Source organism: Alligator mississippiensis, chromosome 7, assembly GCF_030867095.1.
Source record: "Alligator mississippiensis isolate rAllMis1 chromosome 7, rAllMis1, whole genome shotgun sequence".
NCBI classification, from domain to species: domain Eukaryota; kingdom Metazoa; phylum Chordata; order Crocodylia; family Alligatoridae; genus Alligator; species Alligator mississippiensis.
In genome coordinates, this window is record NC_081830.1 from 54,280,218 (window position 1) to 54,293,131 (window position 12,914).

The 12,914-nt window shown below is 44.0% G+C and overlaps 1 long non-coding RNA gene across 1 annotated transcript in view; it reads left to right on the forward strand.

Annotated features, from left to right (window-relative positions):
* Positions 1-12,914, forward strand: part of LOC132251424 (uncharacterized) — a 140,894-nt gene that overhangs the window by 94,789 nt on the left and 33,191 nt on the right. The window lies entirely within an intron of this gene.

A 12,914-nucleotide genomic window follows, 5' to 3' on the forward strand; every position in this document is an offset into this window, starting at 1 on the left:
CAAGAAGGGTAATGACACCTTGCGTAGATCCTGAGGTGGTGCAGAGTCACTCCATGCGTAGATCCTGAGGTGGTGCAGAGTCACTTGGAAGAACTGGATGCCTTTAAGTCGGCAGGCCCGGATGGGCTCCATCCGAGGGTGCTGAAGGCACTGGCCGACGTCATTGCAGAGCCACTGGCGGGAATATTCGAATGCTCGTGGCGCACAGGCCAAGTCCCGGAGGACTGGAAAAGGGCTAACGTGGTCCCCATTTTCAAAAAGGGGAGGAAGGAGGACCCGGGCAACTATAGGCCGGTCAGTCTCACCTCCATCCTTGGTAAAGTATTTGAAAAAATTATCAAGGCTCACATTTGTGAGAGCCCGGGACGACAAATTATGCTGAGGGGAAACCAGCATGGGTTTGTGGCGGGCAGATCGTGCCTGACCAACCTAGTCTCTTTCTATGACCAGGTTACGAAACGCTTGGACACAGGAGGAGGGGTGGATGTCGTATACCTGGACTTCAGGAAGGCCTTTGATACGGTATCCCACCCCATACTGGTGAACAAATTAAGAGGCTGTGATGTGGATGACTGCACAGTCCGGTGGGTGGCGAATTGGCTAGAGGGTCGCACCCAAAGAGTCGTGGTAGATGGGTCGGTCTCGACCTGGAAGGGTGTGGGCAGTGGGGTCCCGCAGGGTTCGGTCCTTGGACCGATACTCTTTAATGTCTTCATCAGCGACTTGGACATGGGAGTGAAATGTACTCTGTCCAAGTTTGCAGATGACACAAAGCTATGGGGAGAAGTGGACACGCCAGAGGGCAGGGAACAGCTGCAGGCAGACCTGGATAGGCTGGACAAGTGGGCAGAAAACAACAGGATGCAGTTCAACAAGGAGAAATGCAAAGTGCTGCACCTAGGGAGGAAAAATGTCCAGCACACCTACAGCCTAGGGAATGACCTGCTGGGTGGCACAGAGGTGGAAAGGGATCTTGGAGTCCTAGTGGACTCCAAGTTGAACATGAGCCGGCAGTGTGACAAAGCCATCAGAAAAGCCAATGGCACTTTATCGTGCATCAGCAGATGCATGACAAATAGGTCCAGGGAGGTGATACTTCCCCTCTATAGGGCGTTGGTCAGACCGCAGTTGGAGTACTGCGTGCAATTCTGGGCGCCACACTTCAAGAAGGATGCGGATAACCTGGAGAGGGTACAGCGAAGGGCAACTCGTATGGTCAAGGGCCTGCAGACCAAGCCCTACGAGGAGAGACTAGAGAAACTGGACCTTTTCAGCCTCCGCAAGAGAAGGTTGAGAGGCGACCTTGTGGCTGCCTATAAGTTCATCACGGGGGCACAGAAGGGAATGGGTGAGGATTTATTCACCAAGGCGCCCCCGGGGGTTACAAGAAACAATGGCCACAAGCTAGCAGAGAGCAGATTTAGACTGGACATTAGGAAGAACTTCTTCACAGTTCGAGTGGCCAAGGTCTGGAACGGGCTCCCAAGGGAGGTGGTGCTCTCCCCTACCCTGGGGGTCTTCAAGAGGAGGTTAGACGAGTATCTAGCTGGGGTCATTTAGACCCAGCACTCTTTCCTGCTTATGCAGGGGGTCGGACTTGATGATCTATTGAGGTCCCTTCCGACCCTAACATATATGAATCTATGAATCTATGACACACTGGACTGCATTGGGAAGAGTGCTGCCAGCAGATCAAGGGAAGTGATTCTTCCCTTCGTTAAGGCACTGGTGAAGGCCCATCTAGAGTATTGTGTCCAGTTTTGGTCCCCCCACTACAGAAAGGATGTGGACAAATTGGAGAAAGTCCAATGGAGGGCAACAAAAAATGGTTAGGGGGTTGGGGCACATGACTTATGAAGAGAGGCTGAGGGAACTGGGCTTATGTAGTCTAGAGAAGAGAAGACTGAGTAGATTTAATAGCATCCTTCAAGTACCTGAAGGGTGGTTCCAAGGAGGATGGAGCTAGGTTGTTCTCAGTGGTGGCAGGAGACAGAACAAGGAACAACGATCTCAAGTTGCAGAAAGGAAGTTGAGGTTAGATATAAGGAAAACTTTCTCAGTAGGAGGGTAGTAAAACACTGGAAGAGGTTACCCAGAGAGACTGTGGAATCTCCATCCTTGAAGGTTTTTAAGACCCAGCTAGACTAAGCCTTGGCTGGAATGATTTAGTTGGTGATAGTCCTGCCTTGAGCGGGGGGTTGGATGAGATGACCTTCTGAGGTCCCTTCCATCCCTAATTTTTCTATAATTGTATGATTATAAACCAGGTAATGCATTAGTTATTTGGTTCCCTGTGTCCTGGAAGTTTATTGAATATGGATTTGTCCTGACCCTATATTAATGTTCCTATTTAATTGAAGCTCTGATATATTTTACAACTGGCTGTTAGTCTCTTTTTTCACATTGCAGGCAGTGCTGATCAAAGGTGGTGGGGAAAGGACCATCTCCAGGTGTTAATTTCCCGCTTATTAGGTTTGACATTTGAAAGAGATTTTTATTTTGCACTCTACTTGCCATTTCAGCTAACTGAAAGCACAGCTGTACCCAGGAATGAATGTAAATTGGCCAGAAGGCCAGGGTGTTCTAGCATCAAACATTACTAAAAGAAAGCTAAGCTACCAGCTCTTCAGCCTCATGTGGCAGAAACTGCCGCACTCTTGCCTTTCCTTTTGATGTCGAATGAGGTTGCTTAGCTTTGTCACTTAGACTCATGGTTATCATGTAGGTAGGAACTCAGAAAGCAGTGCCACACTGAAATTCAAGCTGTTAGTCTAAGCTAAATCAAGAAGGAAACATTCATAGTATATTTATCAGAGCGCTATGCTAGTAAACTGATATCAACTGGATTAGGGTTATTGCAATCAGTAGCTGGGGTTATAGATAGCTTTCTATACAAGTGAAGTGAAGTCTTGGTGGCTTTTGTGTGGGCATGCTCAATAGTGGGGCAACATCTTGTAAACGCGTTTTTTTTATTTGGTTGGCTGTTTTATGTCACAATGTTTTCTGTACTCCAACTTTTTCCTCTTGTTTGTAAAATTCTAAGTAGTTTCTTAGTCTTGGCTTAGGACCTTGTACATACTGGTGTGCTTGGTCATAACACAGATGAGACCTTGGAGAAATTGTACAGTGTAGGTGGAATTAAATTGTCATAAATTGATATTGGAAACAATACAAGGAAAAAAACTGCAATGGGGAAATAACTATAAAGCACATCATTAGCAGGGACAAATGTAAGATGATGAGAACATAAGGCCAAAAACTGTGGAAAGAGAAAACTAATAACAATGGCAGTTTTTAGTGGTATAGTTTTGTACTGAGGCATGCTGATAGGAGAGAACAAATAAGAGTAAATTGGTTTCTTATTGTGGTACAATACTGCTTTCTTCTACATTAAAAAGGATGCCAGAATTGGGGGCACATCTTAATTCAGGACTAAACTGAGTTAGTTAAGGTGTTCCCACTAAAATCAAAGGTAGCAGCTGCCATATAGAAAAATCCAGAATTTGGGTCAGAAGTATCAAACCCAAAAGCTAGACTCATAGAAGCATACTGAAGGACCCAAAATGAGCGGTCTGTTTTTCAGAATTGCTGAGTATCTTAACATCTTATCTTGCATTATCATGTTCTAAATAAATGTGTAGTAACCAGAGTTACTGTGCAGTAGTGCCGGTGAATGTCTTTTAGGTCATGCTACTGCACAGTAGCCTATTAGTATTGTCCATGCTGTGACACACTACTGCACAGTATATTTTGGCTACTGCAGAGTCAGTGTCTTATGTAGACGTGCCCACTGTGTAGTAAACACAATGTGAGGGGACTCGGCTAACAGCAACAACAGTAAAAGCTCCAATCAAACTTTGTTTTGAAAGAAAAATATAAGATTTTTTTTTTTTCATGTCAGTAACTTGTGATAATGGTGCCATTAAGAAACTCTTTGTAAGTGTATAGTTTAAAATGTGCAGGGACACAGTCAGGCTTTTAAATTCCTTAACTTTAAGATTGTCCCCCTAATTTCTCAGTTCTGCACTATGGTACAACTGATATAAAGTGTCCTTTACTAATGGATAATTCATATCAACTTAAAAACGCAAAGAAAAGACTGCACTGACATCTCCATAAGGAATACTACAGCAAGTTCTTAATTTACGGTCTTTCAATATTGGCCTTGGCAACTTACCTTGTATCTGTATTTATGGGTCTCTACCATGAGTAATTGTGCTAAGACAGACCTGTTACCATAATGAACAATTTATTGCAGATGTGTAACTAGTTCTGCAATATTTTTTTCTTAATTATATTTTGGTTAATGAGCTGTGACTGCTTATCCTGGGCTGGAAGAAATGAGGCACTTGTTGCAGTAGGCAAATCATTATTATTTTTTTTTGTGTGTGTGTGTGTGTGTGTGTGTGTGTGTGTGAGGTGAATTAATGAAGTGTGGAAATCAAAGGAGAGCTGTCTGAGCTCTGCTCAAATGGAATCACTTCCACACTATTAATTGACTTAAGCCTCTGTCCCACATGGAACAGCAGGCGATGCTGTCAAGGAAATCATTTTGACTACCAAGGTTTATGAATAAAATGCATGTGGGCTGCTGGCACTTTTCCCCAAACCAGTAAACTGAAATTACTGGGTTAAAACCTATTGTGATCATAGGGTTAGGATGACATTTTAGACAGATCCAGTAGTCCCATGTTGTTTAGTGGGGACACTTTCTGTAACTACTATTAATCTCTCTCTCTCTCTCTCTCTCTCATTGAAACAATTATTCAAGGGCACAGTATAATAACTTTTCCAAGTAGACAGTTCAAATGCTAAAAGCCATCAAAATTAACTGTCAGATGTTTAAGTGGCTTAAAGTTTCATGGCTATGCTGGTTTCTTTCCATTTTTACAAATGGACAAAACCTACCATTTAACCAAGGAGTATTAAACTATTTACTGAATACAAATAAAAAATTGTTTCCACTGAGTGGATGACAAAATGATTGCTAGCTGTTTTCTTCAGTAAACCCAGTCTGTGATGGAACATGTTGTACAGCCATCACTTCCAATGAATAACTAAACAGTTGTTAGCCTTTGCCTGTAATATATGTTGTGCCCCAAAATTGTCTGTCTTATTTAAGTGCGGCATTGATTTTTTGGTTCTTAAAAATTCCAATGGAGAATTTATGGCTATCTTTTTAAAAAATGTCGGATTTTGCAAATTTTGAGAGTGATCTTTACATCCCTTGTTGTAAAGCTCTCATTGATTTACTTTTCTTGGAATATGTTAAGCGTATCTCTCACTTTAACAATTTGAGGGTTGGATTAGAGAGGTGCTGTGCATATGCCTAGATTTCTTCCTCAATAGGGGCATACAAATAAAAAAAAAAAAAAAGGGGGGGGGGATGGGGGAGGGTGGGAACAGATTTAGCATACACTGATAAGGTCATTACTTTCAAGCCACATTTACTTATTTCCCATTTTAGATTAGCTTGTATCTGATGTCATATTGAAATGCATACTCAAAGGCCATGTCCAGATGCGCTTGCAGTGGCAAAAATAGTAGCATCACAAACTTGTGCTGCTACTTTTTGCCACAGCACATGCCCCTGTATGTGCACTTGGTTGAGGGACAAAATGCTTCATGCAAATTGCGCTTATCCAGCTCCTTCCAGCTTCTGGTGTTGCCCTGTGGGGTCAGGCCAACTCTCAGGATCTCAATATTGTGCTGTTAGACAGGAGGGTGTGACACAATTGCAAACACACAAATCAATTAGGTAGGTACGTACGTACGTACGTATGTACGTACACACACACACACACACACACACACACCAGCCTAGGCACATGCATACCTATCACCAATTCAAGCACATACACTATACAACCCAAAAGTTAGACCCAGATCACTAATTCATGTATCATGCACACAATGACATATATATATAGTTATTTTAAACGTGTGTGTATCTGAGTTGCTAGTGTGTGTGTATAATGTTTGCACACATACAACCCACCTACACATACACACAAGTAAGTTCCTAACTTGGGTGTTGTGATCTGTATGTATGTACTTGGGATACCTGGGGAAAGGTTAAGGTAAGAAAGTAGAAGTGTAGGGAGTGAAAGTTGCTGGGAGTGAAAGTCACCAGGGCCGGGATTAGAACCGGTAGACTGGAGGGGCCTGGGCTGAAGAACTGAGGCTCGGGGGTAACTTTAGGTTAATTGATCTTAATTGATTAAAAGACAATGCCCAAAGCCTGCAGAACAGGGGAGCGATGCCAGCACAGAGGCTGGGACTGGAGCCAGGGCTACAGGGGAGCTGAAAAGGTAGGTGGGGAGAGGGAAAATGGGACTAAGGGAAAGTGTGGGTGTTAAAGAGGGGCTCTGGGTGTGGGGAGCCAGAGGATGTCTCTGGGGCAGCTAGAGAAGTCGCAGGGAACGGCAGTGGGTGCTGGGAGCTGGAGAAAGACTCCAACTGCTAGAGAGAACTGCAGGACAGCCACAAGGAGCTGGGAAGCTGTGGGGTGGGGGGGCAGGGGGAGACAGAAGGTGCAGGGAAAACCTGAAAACAGAGAGAAAGACAGCAGAAAATCACAGGAAAAGTTGCAGGAGAGACTGAAAGGCGGCAGGGCTGCGGGAAAGCAGAGGAAGGCAGCAGAAAGTCACAGGGAAAAGGCAGTAGATGGCATGGGAGGTTGAAAGGCAGCAGGGACAGCATGAAAGCAAGGAGAGGCTGAGAGGTGGCAGAAAAGGGGAGATGGAATTGGGAGGAGATCAGAAAACTAGTGGGGGGGGGGCTGGAGCTGAGAGAGAGAAAGAGAGAATGAGGCTGGAATTTAGGATAGGGAAGGGACTGGGATTCAGTAAAACATGACCCAACTCAGGGTTGCAAATGACAGTGGTTTTATTGAACAGGGGAGATGATGACAGGGTGGGCTGACAAAAACAGGATGCGTTTCAATACAGACAAGTGCAGGGTGCTGCACTTGGGCAGTAGTAACCGGCAACACACTTATAAGATGGGAAACTCCCTTCTTGAGAGCATGGAGGCAGAAAGGGATCTTGGAGTCATCATTGAGTCCAAGATGAACATGGGCTGACAGTGTGAGGTCACGGTTAGCAGGGCTAACCAGACCCTATCGTGCATCCACAGGTGCATCTCAAGTAGGGCCAAGGAGGTGATCCTCCCCCTCTACACGACACTGGTCAGGCCACAGCTGGAATACTGTGTCCAGTTCTGGGTGCCCCACTTCAAGAGGGATGTGGACAACATTGAGAGGGTCCAGAGGAGGGCCACCCACATGATCCGGGGACAGCAGGGCAGACCCTACAATGAGAGGCTACAGGACCTGAACCTGTTTAGCCTTTACAAGAGAAGGCTGAGGGGGGACCTGGTGACCATCTATAAACTCACTAGGGGGGACCAGAAAGGTTTGGGTGAGACCTTGTTTCCCCCAGCACCCCCTGGGATAACAAGAAATAATGGCCACAAGTTGTTGGAGAGTAGGTTTAGATTAGACATCCGTAGGAACTGCTTCACAGTTAGGGCGGCTAGGATCTGGAACCAACTTCCAAGGGAGGTGGTGCTGGCTTCTACCCTGGGGGTCTTTAAGAAGCGGCTCGATGCCTACCTGGCTGGGGTCACTTGAGCCCAGTTTCTCTCCTGCCCGGGCAGGGGGTCGGACTTGAAGATCTACAAGGTCCCTTCCGACCCTACTTCTATGATTCTATGACACAAGGTCTTATTGGTTCCCTTCCACACACCCCCCCACACACAAAATGGCAGCAGGGGTTAGAGAGGCTTGGTGCAGGGGCTGAAGTCCACTGAAGCCCAGGAGGAGGGGCTGCATGAGGCAGCTCAGGCATTCCTGCACCAAGCAGCACCTAGACAGATTGACCACCCTAGTGTGGAAGGAAACCCCTGCAACCAGCCCACAGAGAGAGATGAATCTATCCCACCAAAACTGCTGGGAGTTGTGAGTCAGCCGGAAAGGCAGTTACAGTCCCAAGGAGGGGAAGAAAGGGGATTTCCACAGGTGAGGAGGAGCCCTCCCTGTCTGGGTGATTGAAGGGAAGCCCCATGATGGGGAGAGGGATGGCCCCTTTTTTTGTGTGGAGAAAGGAGTTAAGGGCCCTGTTTGTTAAGGGTGGCTTCATGGTTACGGGGTCCCTTCTAGTCATGTGACCTAGGGGAGGGTGATGGTGTCTCTAAGGTAATGGGCTCTTTCCCCTGGTATCATTCCTTTTTTGGGCACAGTTGCTATGCCATTGCTGTGTTCTGGTTCCTTGTATCGTTGGGACTTTCGCTGTAAACTTGCGTCCTTATTGCTGTATTATGAGAGGATTATAAGATACTATATTTAGCTAGTAGTGCCTGCTAGCACAACCCCAACTGTATACCTGAATTCATTGTATTGGTTATCTTTACGCGTTGTATATTATTTGATGTAATCTCACTTATGTGTGCTCAGTTTACTGTTATATCACTGCCAGGTCTTTATTTGTTGATTTACCATCTAACCTGTGTTTTATCGTTGAGTGTTCCCTTGCCTGCTGCCTGGAGGGCCCTGCTGAGGGCAGGGGCTGCACAGTAACCAGAAGGCTAAAGAGGGTCAAGGTCTGGTGGTAATATAGTGCCTTCATCTGCCATATCCAGCTGAGATTGCCTGAGTTTAGGGTTAATAAAAGTTACTGTCTTTGTAAACCTATATTTGTAAATAATATAATATAATATAAAACTTATAAACAGGTACATATAAAACTTATAAACAGGTGTGTGTGTATAAACTTTTAAAACTGTTTATACGTTTTATATTATATTGTAAAATTAAACCTGTAAATAGTTAAGTCTTTTATTGGACTAACTGCATGGTTGGGATAGATTTAGACAAGCTTTTGAATACAGTGTAAGCATACTAATGTCAAGGCACCCAAGGGGGAGAAGGGAGTGCAAGTGTGCCTGTAAAAATCCAAGTAGAGGTGAGGCCTGTGGGATCTCTAATCCAACACTAAGACAACCTGCTGATTCACCAAGAAGGACTTTCTGAATACCTGGCTGTAAGGAGACACTGCTCTCAGGATTACGTAAGACTTATGCAAGACTTTCTCTTGTCTTTTTGGTTTATTACATTCCATTTTCAGTTAGACTAAGCTGTATGTTCTCTCACTGTGTTTTCCTGGGCTATATCTTAGCTTAGGCGAACATTTTTGGTTGTTCTTTGTGGTGTGCTTGAGGTTGCAAATTGCTGTGTTCAGTACATACTCACTCCAGAAAAAGGACTACTTTTGTTCAAGGACTATCCTTGTTTTATGAATTCAGTGTCACTACCTTTTCTCCCATGCACCCCATCCTCAACCTGGAAGGTACTGCCCCCCTGCCCAGGCAGACTCAGGCTGGGGTCCCATGTGGGCCGGGGAAGGGATTTAAACATCCATCCTCCAGCATGCTAGCCCTGGGCTGGGGCCTGGCCACACCCCCTCCACTTGAGCAGGGAGTGGGGAAAAGCCTTGGAGCTTTAGTCCCTTCCCTTTGGCAGTGGCTGGCAGGCTGGGAGGTGTGCTCTAGTGCCCCCTGGCTTCCTGTCTGACCACTGCAAGCATGTGGATGCATTTCCTGAATCAAAAGTGAATGTCTGTTCACTTGCTTCTCAGTTTAATTTCTGCATTTTAAACTAATCTGCCAAGACTGAATTGATTCAGCCTCAGGCTTTTTGATTGTCTGTGCTTAGCCCATAGGCACTCTCCACAGCTGGAGCCCCTGGGCTGGTGGCGGGTCGGGACCTAAGATTCTGAGGAGGAGACACAGCAGCAACTTGCCTGTTGCCTCTGCTGCTGAGCCCAGTACCCATGCCCCCTGGCTGGAGTGGGGCATGTGTGGCCTGGGTCTACTTGGTTTTGAATATCCCTGTCTATGCTGATATCTGATTTAGATGGTCATAGAGTTAAGTTAGGTTAGAATAGCAAAACAAATTATAAGTCCTTGAATATGTTACTTAACAACCCAGTTTTAGATACTCAAAGTTACTACTTGGATCACTTAGATGAATTTGCTGTGCCACAACATCATGAATAAAAATATTGTATTATAATAAAGAATAAAGTCTGTTTTGCCATGGGAAAGCAATTCTTGGTGGGCTTGCCTACAACATTTTATGTTTCTCCATGTATAAGAAGCAATCATCTTCTCTAGTCAGTTGCATTTATTTTATATATATATAAAAATCTCCCTTTGAAAATGCAGCATATTTTATCTCTGGGATTGCAGCATACACAATAAATAGCAGCAGTCTCTGCATCTTAGAAGCAGATGTCTTTGCTTTTAAAAGTAAACACTCCTGAAAATACAAGGTGTTTGTGCCATGTCAAATGCTTAAATGATGAGTTCTTTGTTTTCATTGTGTGAACAGTGCCTAATACAATAGAGACCTGATCAGGGCTTTTAAGAGGTACTGCAGTACAAATTGTAATAATCAGAGGTGGTTGGGAATTTTTCATGGACATTTTTTGTGTCTAGGAATGCCTGTTGAAACGTATGAAAATACGTTTTGGCAAAATTTTTGCCAAAAGGGTTTTCAAGGCTGGATAGAATTTCTAGTCAAAATGAGAGAGAGTTGTTAAAGTGCTAATTTGACATTGGGTTGCCAACTCTGACTGAAGCTATTCTGGGAGATTTTTTTCCCCCAACTTGATGTAATGTCATTAATTGTACTGTTCAACCCGTTCACAATATTAATCTCCCAGATTACTTTCAGTAGTCACTGGGAGATCAGTGCCAATTCCGGTAGACTCCCAGTCAATCCATACGGGTTGGAAACCCTAATTTGATGAGACCAAACTTGAAGTCCCTGCTCTGAATCAGGCAAAGCAAGGACTTGAATCTGAGCTTCCCACATCTTAAATGAGTGCGCTGTCACATAGATGCCTGTTTGTTTGTTTTTTTTAGGGAGCCTCATGCAAAAATTTGAAAAATTGTAGTTCCTTTCTGATTCAGTAGGAAAACAAAGTCCATACCCTGACATTTTTTGTGAACAGAAATTTGTTTTTCTGCTCAGTCGTAATAACTGTACTGCAGACACTTTGACACTTAAGACATGAATGCATGCATGCACACACACACAAATATATATTATTACAATAAAAACCCCCAAAATTGTCAGAAATTGTTTTGAAAGATTCCACAAACCTTCCTTGAACTGAGAAACCTACTGTGATCAAACTCTAATTAGCAACAGTGTCTGAACACAAGTCCCTGACAGTTTATATTACAAACTTTACAACTGATGAAAAGGCCCACTAAACCCTTCCCTAAAGTGCATAACTATTTTCTGTTTAAGAAACAGATAATTAAATGTCTTTCACCCCTCCTTTTTACTTTGATGCGAGGCATAAGTATATTAGACTGCGCAGTGGAAAGCTTATTTGGGAAAACTTTGCCTCTAATTATGCATCAGTATTATTCACGTTTCCCTTTAAAATTCTAGGAGGTGTTGCTTCTCTTCTGCAGTGACCTGTCACATCCTGTTCTCTAGGCTCCCTGTAGAGTACAAAATGGAATGACAAATTTACATCCACATTTGCAAAAGAGTCTTCTTCCGTTGTTTCTAATTCTAGGGCTGTCTGGTTCCATTATTTTAATAGAGAGTCTGTTTACGTATTCTAAGTCTTGAGGGGCTCACTGTTGCACAGCTGCTGAAATAATAAGGCAGGCAATGCGCTTGCTAGACCAGAACAACAAAAATTAGGGATTTTTTTCTATGCGGTTTAAACATTATTAAAGCTTCACCCCGCTTCTTATTCTGGACTATTCCAAATCCTGCCTTTGTTAAGTTAAAAATATTAATTAACATAGAGGCCACTACATTTATTTTGAATACTTTAATTCAGCAATGTCAAACTCATCTGGCCCTGTGGGCGCTAGTTTGTGGGATGGATCAGGCCCAAAGACCCCTTGCCCTCCTGTTCTCCCCCCCATCTCTTCTCCCATGCTGGATCTAATGCCTGCAGCACTGGTTCTAGTATCCCTGCCACCCACTCCAGGACTCAGACTACATATGGTGCCCATTTCAACCAATCTGGTATTTGTATTGCATGCAGCACCTGCAGATGCTACATTGCGGAAGTACTGCAATACCAGTACTATGTGGACAATTCAGTAATATTATCATCAGGGGAGTTTCACTCTAAACCCCTGCAGCTAATGATTATCTTGGATCCTGAAATGTGAGGGTTGGTATCCTTTTTTACATCTTTTAGCTATAATAATTGTCAGTATTTAGATAAATGTCTAATCTGTCTTGGAATTGCCACATGACAGTGAGCTTTCTAGTTTGACTGTGGGTGTATGCATCTTGACACCCAGTGGAAAAGAGACTTCACAGACATGAAGGTTTTTATGGTACCTGACTCTGAGTTACTGAGCTATGGAAGATTAAATGGTGTTAGGGCTATGTTATTAGTTATGAATGTGTGTGTAGGCTGGGGGGAGATAGGGCGGGAGAGCAGAGCTCAAGAAGATGAACCAGAAATTGAGACAGTAGGGGGAACATTTTTACCCTGGAATGAAATAAAAAGCATTGAATTATCTTGAAATAGTAACAACAATTGTTGAATAAAAGATTAAGTTCTACCTGCAAAGTTCCTTCGTTTGGGCACTAAGAGAGTGGTGAGTCATCACGCACTGAGTAGCTAAGTGGTGATAGAATGGGCCTGGATAGAGGAAACTCAGTTCAATTCCTTCACCAGTCAGAGGGGGTTTGAATCCACATTGCCCACCTTCCAGGAGAGTGCCCTAACTGCAATCCAATATGGTGTTCTGTGGTTGGGGTGCTCTGTTTCCTTTTGGCTCTTGTCCCCTTTGTACTTATGTACATTTACTGGAAAATGGGTGTCCTTTTTCCAAATACTTTTTCTGACCATTGGGCTAGAGAGTCA